The sequence below is a fragment of the Muntiacus reevesi genome, chromosome 3, assembly GCF_963930625.1.
Source record: "Muntiacus reevesi chromosome 3, mMunRee1.1, whole genome shotgun sequence".
NCBI lineage: Eukaryota > Metazoa > Chordata > Mammalia > Artiodactyla > Cervidae > Muntiacus > Muntiacus reevesi.
In genome coordinates, this window is record NC_089251.1 from 44,018,884 (window position 1) to 44,034,521 (window position 15,638).

A 15,638-nucleotide genomic window follows, 5' to 3' on the forward strand; every position below is an offset into this window, starting at 1 on the left:
GCTTAGTCGCTCAGTCGTGTCTGACTTTTTGCAACCCCACTGACTGCAGCCCGCCAGGCTCTTTGGTCCACTGGGATTCTCCAGGCAAGAACACTGGAGGGGGTTGCCATGCCCTTCTCCAGGCAAAAGGTACTCTACAAACTTTCAAATCAACCAATGCCCTTCCCAATTCTATTAAATTTGGTACTTCTTGTCCCCATGAATTGTAGGGTTTGAAAGCATCTCCACCAATTCTTGCAAAACCAAAGTTTACATCTTTTTACATTTATCTCCAAAATAAAAATATAATCTCCCAAACTAAGTATTGTTTGAACATGCTGCAAGTTGGGACTGTATTAATGCTAGTGGCATTCACTGTGTTTAATTTAAGTAACTTAATAAATTGCCTTGGGAAGTCTCAATTTCTTGGCTGTTTGTATGAAGGTTTCCCAGTGACGAACTTTCTTAAAGAATATTCCCCCTTGGGTACAATGAAGGGGACACCAATGAGTATAAAGTACCATGCTTCAGGCTCCAGGACTCCCTGCTTAAACATTTGGAGTCTCTTAAAGAAGCAGCTTTGAGATAACTGCCTGCATCACTCAGAATTGTGATTGTCACATAGTGAACAGTACGAGCTTGGACTCAGTAACTCTGGTCCATCTGCCTGGAAGTGTGCCCACGGCCCAAGAGTAAGGCACAACTTTGCAACTAAACCACAGCAAAAAGAATGCTGCCTAGAGCCTGAAACATACAGGACAGCCCATTCTCAAAGCTCTAATCCTTAAAGGTATAACACTTCCCATTCACACAAAGATAAAAGTTGCAGAGCAGAGAATACATCTGTCTTGCTGAAGGTTGACAGGGGCATCATGAACTTTAAGACACCTCTGTGGACAGCTGTAAGAACAAGGCTTCTGACACCGAGAAGTCTGCAACAACCTACCACATCCCTCCCCTTTTACTATGAAAGAAGCCCCAATTCTAACTTGGGTAAGAGGATTCTCTGGGACACTAGTCCACCATCTTCTCTGTCTGCTGACTTTCCGTAGAGTCACTACCACTTGCCTCAGCATCTTGCCTCTCAGTTGGCTGCCCTGTCATGCAGTGAACAGTACAAGCTTGGACTCAGTAACACTTGAGTGCCTGGATGCGTGCCAAAGACCCAAGGGGATATACAATGGTTACTGAGGTATCCTTACTCTGCAGATAAATGATCTGCTTCCAGAAATTTATTCAAGGTTCCCAAGACAGAGAGTGAAGGGAGGGGACATGAACAGGGAACCCAGCTGGGCTGCTCCCAGCCTGCAAGTCCATCTAAGCTACTGCCAAACTTGAATTCAGGCACCGAGCTGCAGGGTTGGGACAGCCAGGACGGAGGAGCGTGACGCACCCCTTCCTCCTTAAGCACTCTCACAAAGACCCCATCTGAGATCCAAGCATGCCATCCTCAAAACCTCCTGGGACGCAGCACCCCTTAAAAACAATTGTGGTCCTCACCCACACCACGGCTCATGCTGGCTTCTCCCAGCCAGAAACATCCATTCTCTTTACTTCTCAATCCTGCCCCCAGGCTTAAAGGTACAGGTTCAAATCCCACCTCCTCCTCTATGAAGACAAGCTCAGTTCCCCCGGTGCACTGTATTTAATCTACTCTCCTTCTAGCATTTGGGATTCCCCAAAACTGAAGCCCCTCAAACGGAGTACCAAGAGCTAGTTATCCAGAACCACCCCACCTCCAGCAACGTGTCCCAATCTGAACAGTGCCTGGTGAGCTGAGGGCCACTCTCCTCAACCCTGAGGGAGGCATGAACAAGAGGCTCCCCAACCTACAGGCTGTAACTGTGAGGTCAAAGCACCCAAATGGTGAGGGCCAGGCTCTGCCACTAGCACACAGTGCATCCAATTAAAATGCAAGCCCCCTGGGACCCCACTTCTCCTGAGTCAGAGGCAGTCTCGTCCCAGAAGGCAACCTTTCTAGTGATAAGTGGCCCTGGGGTGGCAACTTCAGGACAGGATACCAAACAAGCAGAGTGGTTCCCCTCTCTTCCAGCCTCCATCTCCCAGATTTCTTTCCTGCCTCTTCTCCATTTTTCAACTGTTGGTTAATTGTCAACAAGTTACTAACAGGTGCCTGAGGACTGTTTTTAGGTTTTTTCAAAATATCAAAGTAAATCATATGGATTTAAAATATACATTCTCAAAACAGTGACATTTTGGCCTTTTGTCCAAATGTTCTATTAAAGGAAAAGCTGTTCAACCAAGACTTAATGTCTACATATTTAAAGAAGGGATGAAATAGTAACATCGCTTTCTCTGGCCACCTGCCAAGAAAAATTTGTGTTGCCAAAATAAAAGAGAACATGTTGTTTGCTCAGTATATGAGCACACTGCTGAGCAGCTTAGAAATTGGGCCTCTTTAACTAAGCAGTTTAAATCACTCAATTTTATTGTATTTTTATCGGAATCTAGTTGATTTACAATGTTGTGTTAGCTTCAGGTGTGCAGCAAGGAGACTCAGTTATCTCCACTCTCTTCTCATATTCTTTTCCCCTATAGGTCATCAGAGAGTATCAAATAGAGCTCCCTGTGCTATACACAGTAGGTCCTTATTAGTCATCTATTTCATATATAGTAGTGTGTATATTATTTCCCTGTAGCTCAAATGGTAAAGAATCTGCCTGTGATGCAGGAAACGAGGGTTCAATCCCTGGGCCGGGAAGACCCTCTGGAAAAGGGCATGGCAACCCAACTCCAGTACTCTTGCCTGGAGAATTCCATGGACAGAGAAGCCTGGCGGTCTACAGTCCGTGGGGTCACAAAGAGTCGGACGCAACTGAGCAACTACACACACACAGTGTGTATATGTCAATCCTGATCTCTCAGTTTATCCCTCCACCCCTTTGCCCCTTGGAAACCATTAGTATGTTTTCTTAAAATCACCTAATTTTAAGTGTCTCTGTGAATGTCACCTTCATATACCATAGATTACCACTACCTCCTTGAAAACATCTTGGACATAGCAATCCAGGGGTTTCTCAGTGCCACATACCCTCTGCTCACTCCTTTTTCCCTTGAGGTGTCCAGTCACTCCCAGAACGTCCACCATCCCTACACCGATGCCTCCCAATTCCACCATCCCTTCACCAATGACTCCCAATTCCACCATCCCTACACCGATGCCTCCCAATTCCACCATCCCTTCACCAATGACTCCCAATTCCACCATCCCTACACCGATGATTCCACCACCCCTACACCGATGCCTCCCAATTCCACCATCCCTACACCAATAATTCCACCATCTCTACACCGATGCCTCCCAAATCCACCATCCCTACACCGATGATTCCACCATACCTACACCGATGCCTCCCAATTCCACCATCCCTTCACCAATGACTCCCAATTCCACCATCCCTACACCGATGCCTCCCAATTCCACCATCCCTTCACCGATGATTCTACCATCCCTTCACCAATGACTCCCAGTTCCACCATCCCTACACCGATGACTCCCAATTCCACCATCCCTACACCGATGATTCCACCATCTCTACACCGATGCCTCCCAATTCCACCATCCCTACACCGATGATTCCACCATCCCTACACCGATGCCTCCCCAATTCCACCATCCCTACACCGATGATTCCACCATCCCTACACCGATGCCTCCCAATTCCACCATCCCTACACCGATGATTCCACCATCCCTACACCGATGCCTCCCACGCCCACACCTGGAGGTTCACGTGAGCTTGCCCTCTCACTCTCGGTGGTGCCCACACAGTATCTCACTTGCCTATGGGGCAGGGAGGGACCAAAAAGGGGAGACAATCTTGCTGAAATCAGTGATGGCTCCCTGGGGCTTCGTTATGTCACTCTCTGTATCTGCACTTGTTTAAAAATTTCTATTATAAAGAGGCTTTTTTTTTTTTAAGAGGATTCATCAGAATATTGAAAAAATTCAAGAGAGAATCAGTCAGTTAAAAATAGGAGTATTCATGAGAGATATTTTAAGTTCATTTGAAGAAAAGTAACTCCTTATGTCATGAAGGGAGAAGAAAAATAAAAGGGATGCATCTCATTTACTTTAAAGAAGAAAACCTACATTAAGTTCCTTATAAACAAGCATCAAATTTAGCCATAAAATAAAAAATGTAAAATACATGTTATTAGTTCCAAATGTTAAATAATATAGAGAGGATAGTATGTGTAACAAACCCACTTTGACCCTTTCATTGTCAGGTACAATGACTTGATCCTGAAAACAACACCAGGCCTCCCACTGAACAATGTATACCCAGACATGAAGCTGGCTTTTGTTTTGCCTTTTTAAAAAACAACTGTGTTACTTCCTGATCAGGATTCAAAAAAACAAGAAGCACTTTAAGAAGCATTTGGATGTTAAGTGCTTTTCAAAGAAAATAAACAACAGAATTCTGAAGCACAAATTATAAGCCTTAGCGAGTTTATGGTCCATGGAAATAACCTTAGTGGAGTGTTAACACTTTCATATTGGTGGCTGCATAGGATTCAAACAATCCCCACATAAGCTTGGCTGCGCAGGTTTTCTCCTGTTACTCAGGAGGTGGGGATGAGGAGGGAACAAGCTAAGTGGGTTGCCATGGATACAAAGATACTTAATATCAGCTCAGGGACCAAAACCTACTTCCAGTTCTCCACATGGACCAGTCTCCCTTTTCAGTAAGTCACTCCCAGCCCCCACAAGACCGCCCTCCCCTGCGCCAGCATTTGCTGCTGCCTGGGCTCCTGTATCAGTGACAATCTCCACTTCATCCCTCACCCCAACGCTCCCTCTCCAGTGGCTCCAGGCACAGGCTGCTCTTTCCCTTCTCCATCAGCTTCCAGAAAATGTTCCCCGCCTCACCACACCCCTTTGTTGTGCCTTGACTTTCCCATCCCCTTCACCCTCTAGAAACTTCAGAGTCCACAGCCTCTCCTGACTTCCCAGAGCACCTAACACTGCTGGCCACCACCCCTATGCCACCACAAGTTCAAGACCATCTCCTATCCCCAATTCTCTACTGGTTCTTGCGCATCTTGGCAGCCTCTGCTCCTGGCCCCATCACCCCAAATGGGCACTTTCCACAGTTCTGGGCTCAAGCCTACGCTGGGTCTTCCTTCACTTTACACTCCTGTCCTCCAGACCCTCTTCCACACATTACAGCCTCCGGTGTCCCGCTAAGAAATGTCCAGATGTACTGGGATGTGTAGCTCACTTCCTTCACATCTGCCTTCCAAATCTCCTGCCATCCACTATGAGAATCTTTTTCTCTCTCACTTTCAAATAAATCTCTCTCTCTCTCTCTCACACACACACACACACACACACACACACATGCACACTTTAATACTGTACCATCCCTGACCTGGTTTGGGCCCTCAGTTTTCCCCCAGCAAGGCTGATGAAGTGACCTAATTCCACACATATCAAGCACCTACTTAAAAAAACCAATGTTTCAAACAGACCAAGAAGAATGAAGTTATGTGGCTGATTATCACAAGGTTGATAGCGCTTAGACGAAATATAAGGCACAGTACAGGGGAAAGGAAGGAAAGGGCTAGAGATAGGCTCTCTTTTCAGAGAGTAGGTGGGGGGGGTGAGTGTGGGGGGAGGCAATTCCAAGAAGAGGGGATAGCCGATGTAAAGGCCAGGGACAGGAGAGCCCAAAGGCCAGCACGGCTGCAGAGACTTGAGCTGGGGGAGAGCTAATGTCACCGGGTCCAAGCTCGTTCTCCTCGTCACTACACAGGCCAATAAATCCAAGAGACGAGGTGTTGGGCCAAGGACTTTATTCGGAGAACTGGCTGACCAAGAAGATGGCAGACTAAAGTCTCAAATAACCATCTTATCAGGTTTGGATGCCAGGTTCTTTTATGGATCAGAGATGGGGGGAGAGAGGGGAGGAAACAAAGTAAAAAGGCAAATACCTTCTAGAATGGCAAGCCTCGGACAGGGGGATGTGTTAGTTTCTTTCTTCCTGCTGTCTTCAGGCGGACAGGGTTCTGAACAAAGGCACTTTAGCTTAACGGTCTGGCAGAGGGGTGGGTTTCTGACACAGGCCATCATGTATGATTACAATAACAAAAGCAACAGAAAGCAAGTCAAAGAAACAGTTTCAACGTAGAGTCAGAATTGACTTCCAGCTGCAACACTAGGAGAGGCGGTGAACTGAACCAAGGAATGGACAGGTAACAGAGAATGTTGACTTTACTCTGAGAGAGACTTGAGGCCACTGGAGGATTCTGAGTGAAGAAGTTATGTAATGCAATTTCCATTTTTAAAGATGCCCCCAGCTTCTTCCTGAGAACAGATTGTTGTGGGGTAAATGGGAAGCAGGGAGCCCCATTAGGAGACCAAGAAATGACCTGGGCCGACGATCACAACCCCCTCACACCCACCTCTCTGGCTCAAGTTCATCTTCCTGATAAATGCAAGCCTGACCATGACATGTCATCATGTCCTCTCTGCAAGGACTTTTCATGGCTCCCCACGACCTCCCTGACCAGGCACCGCTTCTTCACACGGTCATCAAGGCTGCATGGTGTCCTATGACCTCTCCCTAAAGCCCCTGCCCTCTAAACCCACGGGATCACCAGCTGCTTCCCTGAAAAGGGGCCACAAGCCTGCGATCCCCACCGCCTCTGCCCTCCTTTCTCTGTCCCTAAGTTATTTAATCATCCATCAAGGCTAAGCCCAAACTCAACTTCCTCCGGAGCCTTTCTTGGCTGCCCCCAACTCTGCACTCTTCTGGCACCTCTCTCTATCAGAGCACTCCTTCAGCGGTTTCTGGTTAGAGTTCCAACCAGACTGCTAACTCCTTGATGGCAAGCACTGTGCCTGACCCGCTGAGGAATACACAAGGAGCCAAGCATCGCGCTAGACATCCACTAAGCACTCACTCACCGCATGCTGGCTGACTGAACCAGGTGACCCTTTTGTTATAAATCATCGTGCCATCTCGGGTGGTAGATGGGTGGGATTGTCCAAGGACAGGTTTTCCCCCTTGGCCACTGTAATCTGGAGGCCAGGGGTCCCCATGATGGAGCCTTGGGGACTGCATGGTCCAGACACAAGTAGGGCCAGAGTGAGGATGGACCTGAATCCAGGCCTTCAAAACCTTCTGTCCTCTCAGCCAGGCACCACTAGCAAGGCCCATACAATCTGCTTTATATTTGCCTACAGCATTGGCAATGGGCTTTTCCTAGTCTCATTCTGCAAGTATACAGATGTAGGAGAAAAACACCTAGAAGGATCTCAACCAATTAACAGCAATTACAGTATTAACAGATGAATTAACTTTATTCTCTTCACTTGATCTTGATTGCTTCCCTAAATAAACATAATAAAGAGTCTTTTAGAAAGAATGCCATAGTACCATCAAGATACACTTAGAAAATGGTTCCAAAAATACAAAGTATATATATTTTTTAAAAAAGCACAAAACATTGGCAACAGGAGACCACTGAATATACAATACCACTTATAAAGGAAGACTATAAAACTTGAAACTGTTCTAAATGGGTTGTCTGAAGCATGCAATTAACAACTGGCCCTGTGCTTTCACTCTGAAATAATTATTTTACAAAACATAAGGCAGTAAAATATTGTTCTGGATACCCTGGGCACTTACTGATGTCTCTTATCTAAATCAAACTCTTCCACGGGTTTCACAGACATGTGTGAACCAGCTGTCATCACTGCACCTCAGCTCACATCACACAGGTGACTAATCAGCTCTAAAAGGGACATTTCAAAGACTGTTATTTTATGACTTACAGAGGAAATATCAAAAATGATAGGTGATCAACTATCAACAAATAATGGGTCCTATTTAAGCTGAATGCTACAACAGCAAAGTGTTGACTCAACAAAGATATAGCGTCTAACTTTCAATAGAAGACCTACACAGCTTTTATTTAGTGAAACAGTATATTAAAACACAGAAGATATAGTTGCTTTAGTTACCATCTTTTTAAAGAAAAAAAAGGAGGACAAAGAAAACTATCTGTCAGGCACAGTGCTAGGTATTTTAGGTGTATCATCAAATTAATTTTCTTAGCAAAACTGAGATAATCTCCCCTATTTCACTAATGAAGAAACTGAGGCTTAGAGTAATTATCACACAGTAATCACATCAGAGTAAGTGGCAAAAATGAAACTCAAATCCACGTCTGTCTCACAAGACTACACACTGTATCAGCCTGGAAATGCCACTTAAATGGAGTTCAAGAACAGGCAAAACCAACATATGATGATATGCATCACATCTAAGATGATGTAAGTCAGAATAATGGTTCCCTCTAGGGGGTGGAGACTGACTAGAAATTGGCACAGGGACCTTCTGGGGTACCAAAATAATTTCCTTGATTTAGCAGTGGACACACATGATCTGCACACTTAATATTAGAGCACTTTACATACTTTAAGGGTGTCTCAGGTGACTCGGCAGTAAAGAATACACCTGTCAATGCAGGAGACATGGGTTCGATCCCTGAGTGGGGAAGATCCCCTGGAGACAGAAAATGGCAATCCACTCCAGTATTCATGTCTGGGAAATCCCATGGACAGAGGCGCCTGGAGGGCTACAGTCCATGAGGTCCCAGAAAGTCGCACATGACTTAGCAACTAAACATCACCACCACCTCCAAGTTCATGCTCTTTAACCACTAAATATCACACAACAGCTTGACAGAACTGACCACACTCCAGAATTGACTCCCTCGGATCGTCAGGTTTTCAAAACATTCTGGTAAATGAAGTACATCCTAATTCCACCAGAGTGGAGGCATTAGAACAATAAACCTATTTTTAAATGTTACAGAATGAAAAGTAGAACGTATCAACTTCCTCACTACTGGGAATTTCCCCTCTGTAGCCACATCAGAATGAAAATAATTTTAAACCTTGCTCTAAAGGAATGTTCATTGATGCAGAGAAAGTAATTTGTAACAAAATCCTTAGCGTTTATCTATGGAAGTACCTAAATAAAACTACACAAAGTATTTCAAGACATATGTTGTAACTTTATCAACAGTGCTGATCCCCAAGAGAAATCTGGATTTTGTTACAAAAACTAAGACAAGGCAAGAAGACAAAGTTGGTGTGCAAAGAGCATAAACCTCACAGTAGGGGCAATAAGGCAGTGAGAGTAAAATCTCAATGCAAGTTGTAACAGAAACTCAACTTTTCCCAGCAGTAAAGTCATTGTGCTGCATACGTCTGATTAATAAACTCTCCATCAGGTAACAAGTTCTTCCCACAAAAGCTTTGTTCAGACTAGCAAAATCTCATCATCAGTTGGTGATGATGAAATTGTTACATCAATTTGCTCCAAGCCTTACCCCACACATCCATGTACCTCTTTAGTCAAGAGGTAATTGCCTCTCCTGAGAGAGGAATTTATTCACCCACAATTTGGAGACAGTTTGGCAAGCATCTAGTTACAGTTATCCCATCTCGGGGGAAGTGGGGAGGGACAGCTGATTCCACACACATTGGGTATATGTCTTTACTAGGTGCCATGGATTATGCAAACCAGGAAACCCAACCTTCAAATTCAGAGCCCAGTTTAATTCGTGTTTTAACAACCTGTACACACCAAAAAGGCCAGGCAATTGACTGAAATGATTCTATTTCCTCCTGAGTATTTGCAAATAAGACCAAAAGGACTTTATGAGCATTTTTCAGCATTGGTAACTCATGCACCACTGCTGGGCATGCTGCAAGATTACATAATCCAATATTATCCCAGATGCAAGAAGTGGGACATTTCTAAAAGTAACCATTTGCATTTACTAATTTTTAAAGTCTTTAAGAACCTGCCTAATAAAACTGTTTAAAAAAAAAAACCCTAAGTAGAGTCAAATATGGCCAATTAAGCCTGGGTTCAATGCCTGGGTTGGGAGGATCCCCTGGAAGAGGGCAAGGCAAGCCACTCCAGGATTCTACCTGGAGAATTCCCAGACAGAGGAGCCTGGTGGGCTGCAGTTCATGGGGTCGCAGAGAGTTGGAAACAACTGAGTGATAGCACAGCAAACAGGCCAGCTAGAATGAATGAAAAGCACTGACCCAGTATGTTAAGAACAAGGTGTGCCTTAAGTACATTCACAGCCCTGGTTCAGCATTCCTAAATTATGCAGTTCATGGGGTCACAAAGAGTCTGACACGACTGAGTGACTGAACTGAAATTATGGTTGGGAGAAAACCCCCCCCCAAAAAAAACAGCATTGTCAGAAAACATTAAAACTTTGAAGTTTTGAAGGGGAACAGAATGTGCCACCCTTAAATATGTCAGTTTGACACAATGATTATTTTGAATTAAAGTTACTTGAGAGACCAGCCAGTATAAGGACACTCTGACCCCCTCTGTTCCCCTGAAAGTAGATCAATCTTCCATAAGAAGGTACCCTCCCTGCCCCAGGAGGGTAGAAGGCATCCTTATCACCAGAGATAGGGAATTCAGGGCTGAGAAGGTTGCACAAACAAACCTTGTTACTCCTTGGCTGATTAGTTAACCTAAACCCAAACCCTTCTGTTTTGTCAATTCTTCACAAATTTGTTTCCTTGTCGAAAAGGTATGAAAGCTGCCTGCTGTGGTCACTTCTTTGGGTCGCATGTTTTTAATCCCCATACATAGAAATGTTTTTCTCTGATTAATCTGAGATCAATTTTATTATTAGATCAGCCAAAAAACTTAGAAGGGAAAAAAAAGTTTCCTCTCCTACAGTTTCAAAGTTTGAGAAACAAAGGATTCACTTTTTTGTGTAACCCTGCATCAGCTGAAAAAGTCCCACAGACTTCTACCCAGAACATCTTAGTTTTATACCAACAATGCATCAGGTAAGATAAAGCAAAATGATTATTAACTTTTTTGGATTCTCATTCATTTCCTAGTGTAACCTTTAAAAAAAAATAGCCACACATCTGAGTAAATTGTACAATGAAAAATCAACCATGAATTTTCAGTTTCACTTTCCTATTTTTGGCAAACCTTTAGCATCTCAGAGAAATCTAAACTGTGCGCTTTAAAAAGCACAAGCCACCTATGTACACTCAACTCTCCATCAGAAACCCAGAAAAAAATTTATAACTTTTACAAGCATATTATGCTTATTTTCCTCAAAAGATTACCTCATTCCCTGGATTTCAAAAACTATCTGCCATCTGCCAAATTTGGCTGATTTCAGTCTCCAACAAATCTAAATGGTTACTGTTTTTGTTAAGGGAAAGTTGGCGCCTGGAGGAACTTCTGTACTGATTATACAATGACCACCACTTACTAAGCATTTCCTAACCCCCCATGATGGGTTTCCCAAGTGGCTCAGTGATAAAAGAATCGGCCTGCCAACGCAGAAGCCACAGGAGACATAGGTTCAATCCCTGGGTTGGGAGGATCACTTGGAAGAGGAAATGGCAACACAATCCAGTATTCTTGCTGGGATAATCCCATGCATAGAGGAGCCTGGTGGGCTACAGTCCATGGCTTCCACTGACTCTCACAAAGAATCAGACAACACTGAGCAACGCAGAACACACACCCGCCGCCCCCTCCCCGCCATGATGTAGAGCGAGGAAGTCTGGCAAACATCATCCAGTTGTTGTTTAGTTGCTAAACTGTGTGGGACTCTTCCCTGGTCTTAGTATCTAATCTGGTTTAAGAGCCCTGGGACTCTGTGTGACACTCTCCCAAATTCCACCAAGCTTATTAATAACTTCTATTCAAAAGACGATGCCTTCCCTGGTGGCTCAGACGGTAAAGAATCTGCCTGCAATTCAAAAGAAACAGAAGAGAGAACTAGGACTGAGGGAAGTGACGGCCCAGCCCTTCCCTCCGTCTGGGTCAGCTGTCAGATCCACAGGGGAGAAACCTCGAGACGGATCCGGTTGAGAGCCTCAGGGCTGAGCTGCGCTGGGTCTCCGCCTTCCTAGTCCCAGTCCAGGCCCTATCGGCCACCTCTTTAACGATCCCCTTACCTCCCGGGGCTACATTACACTGGAAGGATTTGTTTTAACAAGTAGAAGCCCATATTCACCAACTGGCTTTGCAATCTGAAAATCTACAGCAAGGCTCCAACAAGGGAGCGGCAGGAGACTGTGGCAGAATTGTTCCAAACTACTGTTCTGCGAAGTTAGGGAGGCTCAGGAGGCCACGGGTGGAGGGCAGGGGAGAAAGACAGACAAATCACCCCTCTGTTTTAAGGAGGAGCCTCCTCTTCAGTCCAGGTTTAAAATATATACATTATTTTCAGAGACCTGCTTTCACGCCGTGACACTCGTGCTGGGTATCTCGGCCGCTCCTCCTCACTTGATGGGGAGACAGTGGGTTCTGGGGCTCTCCAGCTCTGAGTGGAAAATACCGTGGCCTGGAAATTAAGGTGACTCGGTTTTACAGGCTCCGGAAGGGTCCGACAGCCGTCGCGGGGTAGCCTCCAGGACCGGCGGTCGCGGCCTTCGCAGAGTCCGCACCCCCCACCCCCACCCCCCCAAGCAAGGTGGTTGGCAGAGGCCAGCTAGACCCGCTCCCGCAGGACCCACCCTTCCCCCCCATCCCAGGTTTCGGTCAAGTAGCCTGGTTAATCATTCAACGCGGGCGGCGTGGAATATTTCTGTAGAGGTCAACGCGAAAGGTTTCTCCTAAGTTTCACAGAAACCAGCCTTTAGGGACCCAGAGGTTGGCAGTGGCGGGTGGATGGGGGTGGGGAGCGACTGCTCGCGGCTCTCGGAACACCTGATCTCCCCATGCGGCACGGGAGGCAGCGCAGTACGAGGGTGGGGTGCGGGGGTGCAGCGTGAGATCAAGCAGGGCCCCCTCCCCAAAACACCTGTGCAACCCAGATGAGGACGCCAGAGCCTCTGACGCCCCTCTTTCCCAACGCCTGCATCACCCCGGCGCGGGCTCCCCCGGAAGTTGGGGTGCAGCGGGGAGGGGGTGGGATGTTCCCGATTCCTAGGAGGGGAGGTGTGGAATGGGACAAGAGGCCCGAAAGACGCGCTGCCGCGGCTTTCGCTAACCTCTTCCTCTAGGACCAGGAAGGTAGCGAGAGAGGTAGGGGCGAGGGGGAGGACCGGGACGCCAAGATGCGGCAGGAAGACACCTAGAGTCTGATTCCTCCGCTGGGGCGCCGGTGCGAAGCCGGCACCCTCGAGGAAGCGGATGGTGTAGGGAGAGAAGAGGGTCCCGTGGCGGGGAAGCCGGGGGCCACTGAGAGGAGGGCGCGGGGCCGGCCTGTGGAGGTGAGGAGTGCACACCCGCCCGGCCCTACCTTGTCCGGGAGCAGCTCCTGCTCGGCGGGGCGGGGGCGGGAGATCGCGGCTGCATCCACGTCCCGGCCGCTCCGCGCGGCTCAGCCCGGCGTCCACCGCCGCTCTCGCCCCATGCGTGGCGCCCGCGATGGGGCAGCCCGGCGGCGTCGGCGGCGGGGTGGCTCCGCCTCGGCTCGGCTCGGCCCCAGCCTCGGCTCAGCTCCCGCACTTGTTGCCGCCTCTGCCGCTGCCAGGCTCCTGGCTCCGGCTCCCGGCTCCGTCGCCGCCGCCGCAGCGGAGCGCTCCTGGCCCCGCCCCCACTCGACGCACCAATCAGGCCCGGCACCGCCCCTCACGTCGCGGCCCCGCCCGGCCCGAGGCCCGGCGCCGGGAGTTTGGGGAAGGCTCAGCTCCAGCTTGTCTATCTGTGCGCGCCTACGATCAGCCGGAGGTCGGCGTTGCTCCTGATTTCCGGGGAACCTCGGCGCCCTCACCTGGAGAGTAGTCTTAAGCTGGGGGGAAGGAGACTCCCCACCCAAGAACTAGACCCTCGGTGGGGAAAGGGCAGCTCTCAGTTCAAAAGAACTATTTTCCGACTCTAGTCTAACCCAAATCCCTCGTGTTGTCGCCCCTCTTGTAATACATCCGGTGTTGGGAAACTAAGCGTCTGAGCGAGGACTCTAGCGGCGTCTTCTGGCCAGAGTCAGTTAGCCACAGGTCCTAGACCGAACCCCGGCGGCCCAAACGCCTGGGCTGAACTTGGGGTTACACCGTGGAAGATGGGGGTAGGGAGAAACAAGGTCAAAAGGGAACTTGACAATTGCTCTCTGCCCATCAAGTACCTGCCACCATCTTTTAGGTGCCCGAATGACGCCTACTTGGCACTAGCACCGCATCTTCGGTTTTATGAAAGCCACCCAGGACGTGGGGAGAGGAGTTTTGGTGTTTCCTCCAGGTCCCATGTGAGACTCGGGAAGTCAGAAACACGAGATGTTCAGACGCTGGGACTCGAACCCGCGCCGCGGCCCCAGGGAACAGGGCGGACACCTAGGTGCAGCCTTAATGGCTGAACTGTTAACACACATCCCTCCGGCAAGATGGGGACTTGGCGCTATCCGCAAGCACCTGCCGGAATTCCAGGGACCACTGACCCACCCTCCTGTCCCAGCGCCCCCGCCGGCTTGCCTGCGCACTGCATTCTTAAGTGAGTCTAAGTTGCTATTGACACAAGTGTGAGGGCCCCAGGTAAACCCGGCGCGACCGGATGGAGAGGTTGCGCTGGTTTGAAAGGGCCAGCGCAGGCAAATCGTCCCCTTGCACACCGCCGAGAGGTAAGCCTGGCCAGAGGCGCACCTGAAAGCGCCCTCCTCCCCCAGGTATTTATCCCTCCAGGAAGAAAGCATCCCCCTTAGATAATCAGATTAAGAAATTAAGAACACCACACCAGCGATTATGTGCATTTTTCAGGAGGCCTTCGGAAGCTAAATTACCTGAAAGTGAAGGAATTGCGAAAGTAGTCATTTCAGGCACCTTTGAGCTCGGCCAGCTCAACTGTGGGCCCTTACTCTTAATCCAAACTCAAAGCAAAAGGGCAGCTGGTTGCTGTTGGATGCACTGAGTCTCACCTCATGGGTCCTCCACAAACAGGAATTCTGATTCAGATCTGAGAAAGCTTTGATTTGCAGCCTTCAGTCCTTTGTGCTTGTACGTTGATCACATGATTCTCCTAAGACTATGAAATAAAGTCCAAACAGTCAAGACTTTTGATAATTCATAGAAAAACATCTGGAAGCATGCAGACGAGCTGTCACAACCACCATTACCCCAGATGTGGGGTTGGGGTGTCAGAAGGAAGGGAGATGAGTTCTATAACCTTACTGACTCTGAATTTTTTTTTTCCAGTTATATTTACTTTCATGGGGCTTCCCTGGTTGTAAAGAATCTGCCTTCGATGTGGAAGACCCAGGTTCAATCCCTGGGTTGGGAAGATCCCCTAGAGAAGGAAATGGCAACCCACTCCAGTTTTCTTACATGGAAAATCTCGTGGACAGAGGAGCCTGGTGGACTACAGTCCACAGGGTCGGAAAGAGTTGGGCTCGACTGAGGGACTAACACACATATTAACTTTCATGATTTAGAAAACTAATAAAACATCTTTAAAGAATTCAAGATATTAGAAAAAATTTTAAGAGCTCTACAGAATATATCCATTAATAAACAAATGAGCCTGTGTTTTTCATTCTGTGTCAAAATACTTAATTCCAAGTCCATGTTCCTGGGAAAGGAATATGTCAAGGCTGTCTATTGTCACCCTGCTTATTTAGCTTCTATGCAGAGTACCTCATGAGAAATGCTGGGCTTGATGACTCACAAGCTGGAATCAAGA

At 47.6% G+C, this 15,638-nt stretch overlaps 1 protein-coding gene across 2 annotated transcripts in view; it reads right to left on the minus strand.

The window, feature by feature from the left end:
• B3GNT2 (UDP-GlcNAc:betaGal beta-1,3-N-acetylglucosaminyltransferase 2) overlaps window positions 1-13,545 on the minus strand; it is a 32,219-nt gene extending 18,674 nt beyond the window's left edge. Inside the window, exons 1-2 of one of the 2 annotated variants that reach the window (XM_065929079.1) lie at window positions 13,273-13,545; window positions 12,263-12,372 (exon numbers count right to left, since the gene is read on the minus strand). The gene's annotated coding sequence lies outside the window, so the exon portion shown is untranslated. The remainder of the gene's footprint in view (window positions 1-12,262; window positions 12,373-13,272) is intronic. The other variant, XM_065929078.1, reaches the window with a different exon arrangement.
• Between the last annotated feature and the right edge of the window lie 2,093 nt (window positions 13,546-15,638).